This window comes from Lacerta agilis, chromosome 10 (genome assembly GCF_009819535.1).
Source record: "Lacerta agilis isolate rLacAgi1 chromosome 10, rLacAgi1.pri, whole genome shotgun sequence".
Lineage (NCBI taxonomy): Eukaryota > Metazoa > Chordata > Lepidosauria > Squamata > Lacertidae > Lacerta > Lacerta agilis.
In genome coordinates, this window is record NC_046321.1 from 9,112,231 (window position 1) to 9,125,997 (window position 13,767).

The window sequence follows — 13,767 nt, forward strand, 5'->3', positions numbered from 1 at the left end:
CCGTTCGCCCTGAAACCCCGTATAGACGAGGAATTGGACTGGCTCGTGGAGCAAGGAGTGCTGGAGCCTGTGCCTAATGCCACCTGGGAAACCCCGATCGTCACACCCGTCAAGCCTAATGGTTCGGTCCGCATCTGCGCAGACTACAAATGTACCATAAACAAGGCCCTCATGGCCCACGCATACCCAGTGCCAGTGGTCAGCCATGTCCTCGCCACCCTGGCTGGGTCAAAAAATTTTGGCAAGCTGGACTTGGCCCAAGCCTATCAACAGCTGCCAGTAGATGAAGCCACAGCAGAGGCACAGACGATTGTGACGCACAGGGGAGCGTTCAAGGTAAAGCGGCTGCAATTCGGTGTCAGCGTGGCACCAGGCATATTCCAGAATCTAATGGACTCGCTGCTTAAAGGGATTCCGGGCGTCACCCCCTTCTTCGATGATGTGTTGATTGCCGGGCCCACGGCAGAGGAGTTTGAGGACCGCCTTCGCACCGTTCTGCACCGTTTCCAGACGGCGGGTCTCAAGGTGAAGCGGGAAAAGTGTCTACTAGGAGTGCCTCAGGTGGACTTTCTGGGATTTATGGTGGATGCAGAAGGGGTCCACCCGACTGGGGACAAGGTACGGGCCATTTGTGATGCCCCAGCGCCCAAGGGCAAGACTGAACTTCAGGCCTTCTTGGGGCTATTGAACTTTTACCATGCCTTCCTTCCCCATAAGGCAGCAGTAGCAGAGCCCCTACACAGACTCCTAGACAAGCGGGCCCCTTGGGTGTGGGGCCAGCGCCAGGAGGTCGCATTCCAGGCAGTCAAGGACTTGCTCGTCTCAAACTCTGTCTTGGCACACTTCGATGAGAGGCTGCCGGTGGTGCTAGCATGCGACGCCTCACCCTACGGCATCGGCGCTGTCCTTGGACACCAACTCCCAGATGGAAGAGAGGTGCCAGTGGCATACTTTTCCCAGACACTCACCGCAGCCGAGCGGAACTACTCGCAAATTGACAAGGAAGGCCTGGCAATCGTGAAGGGAGTAAAAAAATTCCATGATTTCTTGTACGGGCGGCCCTTTACCGTGGTGACTGATCACAAGCCGTTGCTTGGTTTGTTTGCCCCCAAAAAGCAGACCCCCCAAGTGCTGTCTCCTCGCGTTCTCAGGTGGTCAATTTTCCTTGCCGGCTACCAGTATGCACTGATTCACCGCCCTGGGAAGGCGATGGGCCACGCAGACGCCCTCAGCAGGCTACCACTACCAGAAACAGGCCCCGACCCAGCACCCGCACAAGAGGTTATGAGCCTGGAGCTGCTTCCCGACCGCCCTATTCAGGCACAAGAAGTTGCACACCATTCCAAGAAAGATAGGGTCATCTCCCGGGTCCTGGACTGGGTGTGGAGGGGATGGCCCAGCAGCAGCCCCGGGCCAGAATTTGCTGGCTACAGAACCCGTAAACACGAACTGTCGGCCCACAAGGGGTGCCTGTTATGGGGAAGCAGGGTCGTTGTTCCTGAGCCCCTTCGCAAAAGGGTCCTTATAGCCCTACACGAGACACACCCAGGGGTAGTGAGAATGAAGGCCCTCGCCAGGAGTTATGTATGGTGGCCAGGAATTGACGGAGAGATAGAGACCTGGGTCAAACACTGCCAGGCCTGCCAAGAATCCCGCCCAGATCCCCCAAGGTCCCCAGTGCAGTCCTGGGAGTCTGCCCGAGCACCATGGTCACGCCTGCACATGGACTTCGTGGGCCCCTTCCAGGGGAAAACATTCTTCATAGTGGTGGACTCCTACACCAAATGGCTGGAAGTCGCACTGGTACCATCCACTTCTACGTCCGCAGCCATCCGGGTACTACGCAGGCTGTTTGCAACCCATGGACTCCCTGACACTCTCGTCTCAGACAACGGAACCGCATTTACGTCAGAAGAATTCCAGACCTTCACAGCGCAGAATGCCATCCGCCACATCCGCTCAGCACCATTCCACCCTGCCACCAATGGCCAAGCAGAGCACATGGTGCAGACCACCAAGGACACCCTACGCCGCATGACGCAAGGGGACTGGGAGTACCGCCTTGCCACATTCCTTCTAGCACAGCACAGCACCCCTAGCTCAACGACTGGCCGGAGCCCCGCGGAACTACTAATGGGCCGGCGCCTCGCAATCAGACTGGACCGCCTCCACCCCGACAGAGCTCAGGATGAGGTAGTGGTGGGTGAAGGCAGGAACCCCCGGACCCTTGTGGCCCAGGATCCAGTGTATGCAAAGAATTTTGGGGCAGGCCCGGCATGGGTACCCGCCACAGTCACCAGGGTGACTGGCCCCGTGTCATACGAGGTGCTAACAGAGGGGGGGCAATGCTGGCGCCGCCACTGCGACCAGCTACGGCGACGATTCCCAGGAGAAAACCAGGAGGAGGACAGGTCAGAGGAGTCCCAAGGGAACAGTGGGGCATTGAGACCCGTAGAGCAGGAGGGGCTGGCAGGGGAGGCAGAATCAGTAAATACTGAGAGGACCCGCGAGGCCGAAAGGGCACCGGAACCAGAGCCACGACAGAGCGAGCGGGTTGCGCCAGACCAAACAGCCCCATCACAACCAGCAGCCTCGGAACACGAGCCAGAACCAGAACCCCTGACCAGGGAACAGCCCAGGCCGCAACGCACACGTAGGCGGCCAGCGTACCTTGAGGACTATGGATGCAACCTCCCAGGCACTACTGGAACTTAGAGGGGAGGGGTGTTATGTACTGAGTTGAATAGGATCCAAACTGCAGCAGGCTGATTGGTCCTAGAACAATAGGATTGAGATTGCAGCAGTCTGACTGCTCCCAGAACAATAGGATTGAGATTGCAGCAGTCTGATTGGTCTGCAGGAGCCACCCAATCCAGCTCCAGGTGGAAGTGAATCCGCATTCCGATTGGCATACAGGAGTATCCCGGAATTAGCCAATCACGTGGGGCCCATTGTGTAAATAGTGTATATAAAGCAAACATTTGGGGGGAGCTGCATTCCTCACTACTATGAGCTGAATAAAGAGCATGAAAATCACTCTGGACTCTGAGTATCTTTCAGTAGCTAACCTTATCTTAAAGAACATCTGCAGCCAGAAGTCACAAGAAGCTTGGAAGCCTCATTTGGAAGAGAAAAAGTACCTGAAAGAGGAGTAAGTCTTGCTGAGAAACGCTTTCTTAGTGGTTGCTGCTGCCCAGGAGGACTCCCCTGCCTGAGTGCCTGAGGGCCCCGTTCCTGCCACTCACCATCTGGCCCAGGGCGGGGCCTGGTAAGGCCATAAAAGGACTGCTGCTGCCTCTGCTTTGCTGCTGGTTGCTGCTGCCCAGGAGGACTCCCCTGCCTGAGTGCCTGAGGGCCCCGTTCCTGCCACTCACCACCTGGCCCAGGGCGGGGCCTGAAAAGGCTACAAAAGGACTGCTGCTGCCTCTGCTTTGCTGCTGGTTGCTGCTGCCCAGGAGGACTCCCCTGCCTGAGTGCCTGAGGGCCCCGTTCCTGCCACTCACCATCTGGCCCAGGGCGGGGCCTGGTAAGGCCATAAAAGGACTGCTGCTGCCTCTGCTTTGCTGCTGGTTGCTGCTGCCCAGGAGGACTCCCCTGCCTGAGTGCCTGAGGGCCCCGTTCCTGCCACTCACCACCTGGCCCAGGGCGGGGCCTGAAAAGGCTACAAAAGGACTGCTGCTGCCTCTGCTTTGCTGCTGGTTGCTGCTGCCCAGGAGGACCCCCCTGCCTGAGTGCCTGAGTGCTGCTGCTGTCCAGCTCTTTTTTAAATGTTTTTTTTTCTTTTTTCTTTTTTTTCTTAAATGTTTTAAAATGTTTCTATTATTATTATTATTTCTTTTCATCTTTTTAAGTTTTCTTGTTGTGGGGGTGGGATAGATGTTTAGTGGGGTTTTGAGTTTTGTATAATTTTGGTTACTTGTAATTTTTATAGTTTTTGGTTTGTATTGTTGTGTTTTGTTTTCTGTTTTTATATAGGTTTAATTTTGTTCTTAAGGGGTGGGGTCAGGGCTGCCTGGGAGGGGGTCCCGGCCAACAAAATGGCTGGGGCAGGTTCCACAGGGTGGGATGCACTGGGACAACCGATCTCAGTGATCACGGGCAGGAGGAGGAGTTACGCTAAGACCAGACCATGTCATTGCCGAGGAGGCAGGTTTAGTCGTTGTCTGAGGACTATTCCTGCCTCCGGGTCTGGTCCTGACCGGACGGATACTGGATTCAGCAAGGGATACCCACATGACCTGAAGATGCTGCTGTGCAATGCCAGGTCAATGTTGAATAAAACCACTGCCATCCACGACTTGATTGTGGATGGTGGACTTGACCTGGCATGTGTAACAGAGACTTGGTTGGACGAAGCGGATGGGCCTGTCCTTGCCGCTGCTTGTCCACCAGGTTTCTCTTACGCACAGCAACCCAGGCCATCTGGGCGGGGAGGGGGGGTTGCAGTGATTTTTAGGAAGTCATTAGTTTGCACCAGGCGTCCTATTGGGAAGACCCAGTTCTCTGAGTGCATGTTCTGGAAGTTGGGCAATAGGGGCAGTACAGGATTCCTTTTGGTGTACCGACCTCCCCGCTGCACCAAGGATTCCCTGCCCGAGCTGCTTCAGGTCGTGGCGGATGTTCTCCTGGAGTCACCTAGTTTGGTCGTCCTAGGGGATTTTAACATCCATGCCGACACGACCTTACAAGGGGTCGCTCGGGACTTCGTGGAAAGCATGGCCTCCATGGGGCTGTCCCTGAATAAGTCTGGTCCAACTCATAGCCGAGGACATGCCTTAGACCTGGTATTCACCTCTATGGATGTTGGTGATCTGACATTAAAAAAAAGTGAAACTAAAGAAGTGCCATGGTCAGATCACTTCCTGGTACAACTGGACTTCTCCGCAACCCTTCCCCTCTGCAGGGAGGTGGGACCAATTCGGATGGTCCGCCCCCGCCACTTAATGGATCCAAATGGTTTCCAGAGAGTGGTAGGGGATACTTTATCCCATGTTGATGGCCTTTCAGCCGATTCCCTGGTGGCCCGCTGGAATGTGGAGCTAACCAGGGCTATTGACTGTTTGGCTCCGAAGCGCCCTCTCCGGTTGCATGGAGCCCGGACAGCCCCGTGGTTTTCCCCGGAGCTGAGGGCGATGAAACAATCGTTGAGACGGCTAGAGCGCCGGTGGCAGAAAACCCATTCTGAATCCGACCGAACACAGGTTAGAGCTCAACGTCGAGCCTACCAAGTGGCGATAGCGACGGCGAAGAAGACTTTCTTCACCGCCTCTATTGCATCTGCGGAAAATAGCAGCAGGAGACTCTTTCAGGTGGTTCGGAATCTATCGGAGCCACCTTCGTCATCGGGGCCTGGTAGGGACCCCAAGATCTCCTGCAATGCGTTTGCAAAGTTTTTTGCAGATAAAATCGCTCAGATTCGGAAAGAGATAGACTCCACCGTGGGAGCAGGGCCAGGGCGGGAGAGTGCCAGAGTCCTGTCTAGTCCAGTTGCATGGGATCAATTTCAGTCTGTTACCTCCGAGGATGTGGACAGGCTGCTTGGACGAGTGAAACCAACCACCTGTCTCCTTGATCCTTGCCCATCCTGGCTTATAAAAGCTAGCCGGGAGGGGCTGGGCGATGGGCTGCGCGGGGTGGTGAATGCTTCCCTCTGTGAGGGAGCCTTCCCAGCCCCGCTGAAAGAGGCGGTCATTAAACCGCTTCTTAAAAAAACATCTTTAGACCCGGCCAATATGGCCAACTATCGCCCAGTCTCAAATCTACCATTCTTGGGCAAGGTGATTGAGAGGGTGGTTGCTGAACAACTCCAGGCACGCCTGGAAGAAGCGGACCATTTGGATCCCTTCCAATCGGGATTCAGGCCTCACCATGGGACTGAAACCGCCTTGGTCGCGCTGGTCGATGATCTCCGGCGGGCTAGGGACAAAGGTGAGAGCTGTTTCCTAGTTCTGCTGGATCTCTCAGCGGCCTTTGACACCATCGACCATAACATCCTTCTAGACCGGCTAGAGGGGTTGGGAGCTGGAGGCACTGTTATACAGTGGTTCCGCTCCTTCCTCATGGGCCGTGTTCAGAAAGTGGTGGTGGGGGATGAGTGTTCAGACCCCTGGGCTCTCACTTGTGGGGTGCCTCAGGGTTCTGTCCTCTCCCCCATGCTTTTTAATATCTATATGAAGCCGCTGGGAGAGATCATCAGGGGGTTTGGGCTGGGTGTTCATCAGTATGCGGATGATACCCAGCTCTACCTCTCTTTCAAATCAGAACCAGTGAAGGCCGTGAAGGTCCTGTGTGAGTGCCTGGAGGCGGTTGGAGGATGGATGGCGGCTAACAGATTGAGGTTGAATCCTGACAAGACAGAAGTACTGTTCTTGGGGGACAGGAGGAGGGCAGGTGTGGAGGATTCCCTGGTCCTGAATGGGGTAACTGTGCCCCTGAAGGACCAGGTGCGCAGCCTGGGAGTCATTTTGGACTCACAGCTGTCCATGGAAGCGCAGGTTAATTCTGTATCCAGGGCAGCTGTCTACCAGCTCCACCTGGTACGCAGGCTGAGACCCTACCTGCCCGCGGACTGTCTCACCAAAGTGGTGCATGCTCTGGTTATCTCCCGCTTGGACTACTGCAATGCGCTCTATGTGGGGCTGCCTTTGAAGGTGACCCGGAAACTGCAATTAATCCAAAATGCGGCAGCTAGACTGGTGACTGGGAGTGGCCGCCGAGACCACATAACACCGGTCCTGAGAGATCTGCATTGGCTCCCAGTACGTTTCCGAGCACAATTCAAAGTGTTGGTGCTGACCTTTAAAGCCCTAAACGGCCTCGGTCCTGTATACCTGAAGGAGCGTCTCCACCCCCATCATTCAGCCCGGACACTGAGATCCAGCGCCGAGGGCCTTCTGTCTGTTCCCTCACTGCGAGAAGCAAAACTACAGGGAACCAGGCAGAGGGCCTTCTCGGTAGTGGCGCCCGCCCTGTGGAACGCCCTCCCATCACAGGTCAGGGAAATAAACAACTACCTGACATTCAGAAAAAACCTGAAGGCAGCCCTTTTTAGGGAAGTTTTTAATGTTTGATATTGTTGTATTTGGTTTCTGTTGGAAGCCGCCCAGAGTGGCTGGGGAAATCCAGCCAGATGGGCGGGGTACAAATAATAAATATTATTATTATTATTATTATTATTATTATTATTAAAGTACCGAGGCAAATGGAGGAGGGGAGGGAGAGAGACAGCTGAGGAGATGTATTATACTGGCTGCATTCCAAGAAAACTTCTGTGTGGAGAATTTGGAAGAGGATACATTGTGCTTAAAACCCCTCAGGAAAGAGTATGACACTGATAGGAATCAATGCAGGAAATATGACAAGCACTATATATATGTGAATGATGTGAAGACTGCCAACATGCTTCAGAAACCGTAAGTCAGCAGTCATAAAAAAGCAAGAAGCTTAAGCAACCTGTTGCCAGATAGTTCTAATGCCCACAAACTTCCAGACTTAGAATTATTTCCATCACAGGAACCATTCAATCCTGAGATCCTAGAGCAGGTATGTGGGGGAGGGGGATCCACAATCCTCCAGGCAGGGCTGTTTTTCAGCCAGAACTCAGTTCTGGTACCTCTCAGATGGGCATCATTGCTGTTATAAAAGAACAAGGGAGGCATTCTTGGTGAGTCCTGGCACCTCTTTTTCTAGAAAAATAACACTACCTCCAGGTATTGTTGGACTCCAATGACAGCCAGCTTGATCAGTCAGGGATGATGAGATCTGTAGTGTGGCAACATCGAGAAGACCACAGGTTTCAACCACTGTGCTGGGGGAGGGATAGTGAAATATCTGAAAATGGACTAAAAACTGAAGCCCCTTGAAGGGAGGACAATACATGGCTTTATTTCCTTGCGGCCTTGCTTTCAGAACATATTCAATCATTTCACCTTAAGAACATAAGAAGAACATGCTAGATCAGGCCAATGGCCTATCTAGTACAGCATCCTGTTCTCGCAGTGGCCAACCAGATACCTGTAAGAAGCCTGCAAGCAGGAGCTAAGGACCAGCGCAATCTCCATTCCTGTGGCTTGCAGCAGCAACTCGTATTTGGAAGCATTACTGCCTCTGACTGGTAAGGCAAAGCATGGCCTTCATGGCTAGTAGCCATCTCCTCCATGAAGTTGTCAATTCCTCCTTTAAAGACATCTAAGTTGGTACCCATCACTCTCTCTTGTGATGGTCGGTTTTGAAGTTTAACAATGCACAATTTACAATTACTGGTTGTGCAAATTCGTGAGAGTTCACAGAGAAGTTACCGTAGTTTTCGCTCCATAAGACACGCCTAGTTTTTAGAGGAGGAAAGGGAGGAAGCGCCTTTGGGAAAGGGGAAAAGCCCAGTTTTTTGAGGATCAGCTCAAAGTTGTGCAGCTTCTTTGCAAAGGGGAAAAGCCCTGTTTTTTTAGGATTAGCTCAAAGTTGTTGAGCTTAATTTGCAAGGGGAAAAAATCCTGTTTTTATGGGGTTCAACTCACAGTACTGCAGCTTCTTTAGGAAAGGAGAGGGAGCCCTTTCTACAGTTTCCAGACAGATAATCTAATCAGCCAGTCACATGTCGCTGGGGAAACAAACAGCCTCCATCTGCAGAACATTCAACAACGGAGGCCTGGGCAAGGGGGCAGGGCCAGAAAGGGAGCCAGAGATCGACCACACATTCGCTCCATAAGACGCACAGACATTTCCCCTTACTTTTAGGAGGGGAAAAGGTGTGTCTTATGGAGCAAAAAACATGGTGAATAATAATTAAATAAAGCCATCTGGAGGGGCTGTCACATGAAAGAGGGAGCAAGCTTGTTTTCTCCTGCTCTGGAGGGTAGGACTCGAACCAATGGTTCAAGTTACAAGAATGGAAATTCTGACTAAACATCAGGAAGAACCTTCTGGCAATCTGGCAGTAAGGGTTGTTCGACACTAGACCAGTCTCCTTCAGAAGGTGGTGAGCTATCCTTCCTTAGAGGTTTGTAAGCAGAAGTTGGATGGCCACCTGTCATGGATGCTTTAGCTGAGATTCCTGCATTGCAGAGCGTTGAAGTAGATGACCCCTGAGGTTCCTCCCAACTCTACAATTCTATGAAATAATGCCTGTGGTATCTCTTAGCATTCAGCATAATTGAAAAGAAACTGGAACTTTTTTAAAAATAATAATAATCCCAAATGGTTTTGAACCAGGGGAGGGGAGCAATAACTGCACTGGAATACATCATTTTCTTCTGTCAGTTATCAGTTGGGTTAATTGCCTTAATGGAAGCAACCCAAGTGCCAATGTTGGGAACCCATTGAAGCTCACAAATTATGTTCACAGAATTGAGTACGCTGCTTAATCTCTGTACTTACCTGCCTGCGAGTGAACCAGCAATAAAAAACCAAGCATGGTTTAATGAACCAAGTGTCTCCTCTGCTGCCATCATGTATCGTGGGACATCAAAAGGGACGGTACATATTTCCAATTAGCCAACACCTTCATTGAGAGCAAGGAAAATGAAATTAAAATTTATATGCCACAGACAAGTGCTCTTTATTATCATTACACCATGGCTTCCCCATCTGGACATGGAGAAGCTGACTCGGGATGTCGGATCATGACAGCAATGTGGAATTATTCAGCCAAGAGTGGCCAATGAGAAGCAGGGCAAAGCCTCTCCAATCTTTGCCAGATTTTAGAAGTGATGAATATGTTTAGCTTTCTTCCTCCATCTCTTTGGGAGCCTGCTTTCTTCAAGAGGCATTCTTAGCATAAATCATTATTCCTTAGCACTCAGATCATTTAACCACGTTTGCTGGGAAAGAGCTACTCTCGGGGCAGGAAGGGGATGCTGTGTTTCTTTTGGAGATGGCAGTTGTTCTGGTATCACATATCACTGACAGCCGTGTAGCGATGGGGGAAGCAAGAGTCTAGAAGTCAAGCCTTATGAGGAACGGTTGAAGGAGCTGGGTATGTTTAGCCTGGAAGAGAGGACACACAGAGGAGATATGATAGCCATCTTCAGATACCTCAAGGACTGTCACATTGAAGAGAGGGCAAGCTTGTTTTCTCCTGCTCTGGAGGGTAAGACTCGAATCAATGGTTCAAGTTACAAGGAAGGAGATTCCGACTAAACATCAGGAAGAACTTTCTGGCAGTAAGAGCTGTTTGACAGTGGAACCGTCTCCCTAGGGAGGTTGTGGACTCTCCTTCCTTGGAGATTTTTATGCAGAGGTTGGATGGCCAACTCTCATGGATGCTTTAACTGAGATTCCTGCATTGTGAGGAGTTGGACTAACCCCTTCCAACTCTACAATTCTATGATTCTATGAATCTAGTTTCTCTCTATTTCTCAATTTTCCAGTTTTAAAGTTCAGTTCTCCACATTTGCATTTCAATTTGTGAATTTCCCCTCCCCCCAAAAAAAAGTCTTCATGAAAATCCATTGGCTTTTTATTGCAAATTTCTCCCAATAGTCACATTTTCATGTGCAAAGTTGCCAAATACAGACACTTTGGCTAAGCAATTTTTTTCCTCATGTAATGCCTCTTTGTATGCTTTCTTTGCTAATAAGGCAATTGACTGTGTTCCATGATCAGGGATAGGTAACTTTCAGCTCTTCAGATGATGCTGAATTACAACTCCCATCAGCCTTGAACATTGGCAATTATGGCATGGCTTGATGGGAGCTGGAGTCTAGCAATATCTGGAGAGTCAGAAGCTCCCCACCCATCCCCTTATCATTGATCTGGATAGCTGAACAACATTTATTGTGGACTACTGCAATGCGCTCTACGTGGGGCTACCTTTGAAGGTGACCCGGAAACTGCAATTAATCCAGAATGTGGCAGCTAGACTGGTGACTGGGAGTGGCCGCCGGGACCACATAACACTGGTTTTGAGAGATCTACATTGGCTCCCAGTACGTTTCCAAGCACAATTCAAAGTGTTGGTGCTGACCTTTAAAGCCCTAAATGGCCTCGGTCCTGTATACTTGAAGGAGCGTCTCCACCCCCATCGTTCAGCCCGGACACTGAGATCCAGTGCTGAGGGCCTTCTGGCATTTCCCTCACTGCGAGAAGCAAAGCTACAGGGAACCAGGCAGAGGGCCTTCTCGGTAGTGGCGCCTGCCCAGTGGAACTCCCTCCCTTCAGATGTCAAAGAGAGAGACAACTACCAGACATTTAGAGGACATCTGAAGGCAGCCCTGTTTAGGGAAGCTTTTAATGTGTGATATTTTAATGTATTTGATTTTTGTTGGAAGTCGCCCAGAGTGGCTGGGGAAATCCAGCCAGATGGGTGGAGTACAAATTATTATTATTATTATTATTATTATTATTATTATTATTATTATACAGATGCCTTCCAATCTTTCCAATGGAGGCATCATTTAATTCCTGCTCTCCAACTTTCTTTTATCTGGAAACACCAACAACTGAACCAAAGACCTTGTGGGGGGGGGACATGCACACTAACCCTAAATTGATGCCCCCCCTTGTAATTCTGAAAATTAGAACAATCTGTGGCGGTTCGCTCAACCTGCACAGGTCCCCCAGACGTTTAACGGTCCGTTGATACCTGCACTCACCACTTTATTACTTAACCGCTGCCACCAACCAGTTTGTCTGGTATTTACTTCACTCAGTTCAGTCAAGGAGAATATTGGAACAAAACTGTTTTATTTGAAGTTTAGTACATAAGCATGTGGTTTCTGAATAAACAGTACTTTCTTGGTTGTGTTCTTGTTAACAACAGTGCCCAACAAATTCTCCCACCCCTTCTCCTACTCCTTCCCTTGCCACCCTTCTACCAGGCTCTCAATACCCACAACAAGCCCCCTAGCTAAAGACCAACGACAAGCCTAAAGACTAAAGAACCAAAAGACTAACCAAAGACCAAAGAACCAAAGAACTAAGAACCCCCTTCCTTCCCCGGGAGGGGTTTATATAGCCCACATAACTCCGCCCCCTCAAGGTTCTTACTGGTTATCCCCTTTTAACACCTTCTATGCCAATCCGAAGTTTGGGTGAACGCCACATACCTCCCCCCTTTAGAAAGTTTGATTCAGGAGGGTTCACTTTGCCAAGTGACCTCCTGATCAACTGTCAGTTGCTACACATAAACATACCTCATTATTCATGGATGTCCACCCCCCCAAAACAACATATATACAATTTTACTACGGTTATTTTCAGTAGTTCACTCTTCTTCTTCCATTTCCGGTCTCCTGGATAGGGCATCGGCGACGATGTTAAGGGAACTTTCACACTCCTTAGTGTCCTTAAACGCTGTAAGAAGAATCTTTCTCTGGCACCAGTCTTTTCTCTGCCGTATGACACAGTCCACCTCCGATCTCTGCACTCGATGCATCTGTTACGATTGTGGATTCCAAGCTGTGTAAAATCCTTGTTTCTCAGGATCAAAAGCTCTCTTGGACCAACTTCTCCCTCCTTCAGGATCTCTGTTAAGGGTTCAAGCTCGAGGCCTTGTACACACATCTCCATGTCCTCAACAGCTGCATACGAACTGGTTGTCTGGCTTTTAAATGTACTGGGAACTGTTTTCATAAGTTTATGGATAGCCTCTTTTTTAGTCAGCTTGCTGAAGCTTTCTATACAAGTGTGATCACTTAATGAAAGTAGGCTAAAAAGCTCCGATTGCTTATTGCTCATAGCAATCTCCTTTGCTGTCAGTCCACCTTTGGTCTGTATTGATTTAACAGTTCCCACTTTGAGCAATTTGAAGACTACTTTTTTATGTCTTTGCTGTGGTGGCCACATTAACGCTGTGTAACCACGTTTCTCTTGGACATTTATTTGTTTTGCATAAGCAGCAGGGTACCCATCTTCCCACCACACAATCTCTAGTGTATGAAACTCTTTCACTTTCATAGCAAGTTGATGGGACACCATGCCAGCTATAACTTCCAGGACGTTTTTCTTTCTATATTTCCAACTGTGGAATGGTTTAGCATAAATATGACTAGTTGTTCTAACTGATCTCACAGATAGGTCACTGGTCACACTGCAGGTATACCCTTCTTTACCAACTTCACGGGCTTTTTCAACAACATGCCTACTGTAGTCTAGATTGGGTTCATGGTTTAGTGACTTAACTGGCTTTGAGGCATTCAGTTGGACACTATGGATTTCATCGTCCATCCTGCATGTCAGGTATTTTGTGCTATTAATCCCCATGGGTGCGCTAAACACACTGCTGTGCGTGTTTTGCAGGATCTTGCCCCTATATTTAGTTGGAACCACCAATCGTTGTTGTATCTCACCACCACCCCTTGCTGGGTTGATAAGAATTTCTCTATATAATAAACCTTGGTCCAACTTAAATTGTTCTGGGCTCTCAGGAGTTAATGTTTTATTTACCTCTGCCACCTCAAAATACAGTTTTAATTCTAAATCCTCCTTTTGTTTTTCCACAAAGCTTGAGGCTTGACTATTAGTCAGGGGAAATAAAGAAGTGTCTCTTGTTTCCATAAACACCCTTCCCCCCAGTTGCTCTCCTTCCTTAGTTGTTACAGCAACTGTATCATTTTGTTCAGGCCTGGGCAACAATAACTTCCCTTGTGCTCTGGTGACTATAAAAGCACTCCGCACATGTTCTACTAAATCCCAACCAATAAGAACTGCGGTGGGAATCTCTTCAGAGATCGCTACTTCCCACTGCCCTGACCAACTCTGATATCCAATTTTAACTTTTGCCATCGGTAGTACCTCAGGTTGTTTGGAAATTCCCTTTATTCTTATAGTCTT